General features: G+C 35.2%; 1 protein-coding gene across 1 annotated transcript in view; it reads left to right on the plus strand.

The window, feature by feature from the left end:
• Positions 1-2,323, plus strand: part of LOC107103426 (adhesion G-protein coupled receptor G2-like) — a 20,469-nt gene that overhangs the window by 1,481 nt on the left and 16,665 nt on the right. The gene's annotated exons all lie outside the window — the stretch shown is intronic.

The following is a 2,323-nucleotide window of genomic DNA, read 5'->3' on the forward strand; positions in this document are numbered from 1 at the left end:
GTTTCCAGATGGATATGTGGAGTAAATCCATCTGGCGGAGTCAGGTTAATTTGTTCGACTCTTGAGGTCAGTCTCTCCTGCTGCAGTGCAGGTGATTCTGTTATTTTTTAACGGCAGACTGAGAGTTTGGTCTTGCTTTTCTGAGTCTCTGGATTCTTTGTAAAGTTGCTGCATCTTCATTGCCACCAACTTTTACCTTCGCTGGTGGTTTCAATGGCATGTCTGGGAGTGGGGTAACAAGGCAAACTACAATCATCTTCAGCAGACTGTTGTCCATCAGTGGAACCTTTGCACATGCATGACTTACTTCAATGGAGAAATGGATGAAAGTCATTCATCTCTCACTGGCTGTAGCTGCAGTGTTGATCAGTCTGACTACATCTCAGAGCTTTGGAGGAGGGAAGGTCACGCTTACTCACTGCCTGCTGAAGAAAGTAAAGTCAGAGTGGTGGGTGCTGCTGCCAAAGTCTCAAATAACCAGTCGGATTAAAAAAAAATCCTCTACAGGTGTCTGAAAGGAGTTTTTGACTCCTCTAGAAAACGTTTGCACGCTTCTACGAATGACATTGATGCAGGAAGAGGACCAAATGACGCTTTGTGGAGAGAGCACTCTAGTGGAATTCTCTGGTTTGATGAAAGCACCCGAACAAGAAAAATAAACTTTTAGTCTGTAGATTATTTCAGGTTTTAACTGAAGTGCAACACCAACAAACACGTTTCAATACGAAAAAGTTTAATTTCTGGGTGGTGACTCTTTCAAAGACTCTCATTTAACGAATGATGATAAAATATGACCGCACAATATTGCTTTAAATATTCATTTAAACATTAGAATAATAATAATAATAGTTATTATATCCTTGGATTTACAAACATATATGTCTTATAATTTTACTTATAATTTCATAGGTAGGCATTTTTTTTATTTCACTTAAAAATGTAAAGATTCAGAGATCAGGGGATTATTCTTTGAAACCCTATTTCATGCAGATAAACCATCATGAAACAAGGTTATAGATTAACATGAGGAAAATCACACGATTAAAAAAGGTTTGGCAAGATCAACAAAAATATATATTAATAAGAAAAATCAACTTTTCTTTATAGCTTTTTTAAATCCATAGACCCAAAATCTATAAAAGGGAGAAAAATGTGGGATTAGCTGCAGAGGAGTCTGGGTCGTCCATGATAATGAAAATATAAATATATATAAACAAATACCGATGAAAAATAGCTTTGTAGCTATAATCGGGCATTTATACATTTGTTTTTATACTGGTGTTCATTAATGTGCTTTGTCCCTATTCAAATAAATTAAAAAATAAAAATAATAAATGGTCAAAGTTGCTATTTAAGGCACCATCTTTATGAAATGTTATTGGAGAAAAGCCAGTAATGATGTAACAGCATAAGAAGGTTGGAAAACGCTGATATGAGGAGTTTAAATGTGTTTTTCTAAAATAATAAACAAAAAAATTTACTAAACAAAGAATCTCTTTCCTAATGGAAATTATTTTCATATGAAATTATGCAAGTTTCATGAATTAATAAATAATTTAGAGGCCTTTAGCAGATTTTTGTTACCAGAGTTGCTTCACTTTACGGTGATTGTTTGATAATTCGGCTTCGGCGTTTGGTCCCTCCCAGGAAAACAGAAACACAAAATTCCCCACGATGCAAATATTTGATTATAATCTGAAAGGTGGCAGATGAGTGTGCAGAGGAATTCAGACTGGGTTAGATATTACAAGGTTTCAATGTCAAGGAAGTCAGATTATATTTGTTTGGAGAATAAAAAAATATATAAATAGAATGTTTTAGTTTCGAGTTGAAAATATCCTGGTTTAACCTTTTCCTTTACAATAGAGGGAATATAACTTTGTTAAAGATTAATTTGCTAACCTTCATAATTCTAACAAAGATGTTATTTGCAAAAAAAAGTTATAAACAAAAACATTTTCTAACTTAATAATCAAGAACTGTTTGCTATAGATTCTAATGTATGCATTTTTCCAATAGATATTAGGGGGGTGCATTTGCACTGCCCTCATGATTCGATTCCATTACGATTCACCAGGTAACGATTCGATTCAATTCGATTCTACGATGCATCCCATTGACTTCGTAAAATCCGAAATGTGCCCAGATATCCGCTTTCCAAGCTTTTGGTGCGTTTTTAATTAGGCCCACCCGTCTATCGCGGTCATCTCCCTCCGCCTCAGCCATCTTGATTGTTGTTGGTTTGCCCCCGGAAGTAATTGAAACTTCACAACTTGTCCATTTGAGGCCAGAAAATAAACAGTGACATAATCGATTATGGCAC

This window comes from Cyprinodon variegatus, unplaced genomic scaffold, assembly GCF_000732505.1.
Source record: "Cyprinodon variegatus isolate N-32 unplaced genomic scaffold, C_variegatus-1.0 Scaffold1443, whole genome shotgun sequence".
NCBI classification, from domain to species: Eukaryota; Metazoa; Chordata; class Actinopteri; order Cyprinodontiformes; family Cyprinodontidae; genus Cyprinodon; species Cyprinodon variegatus.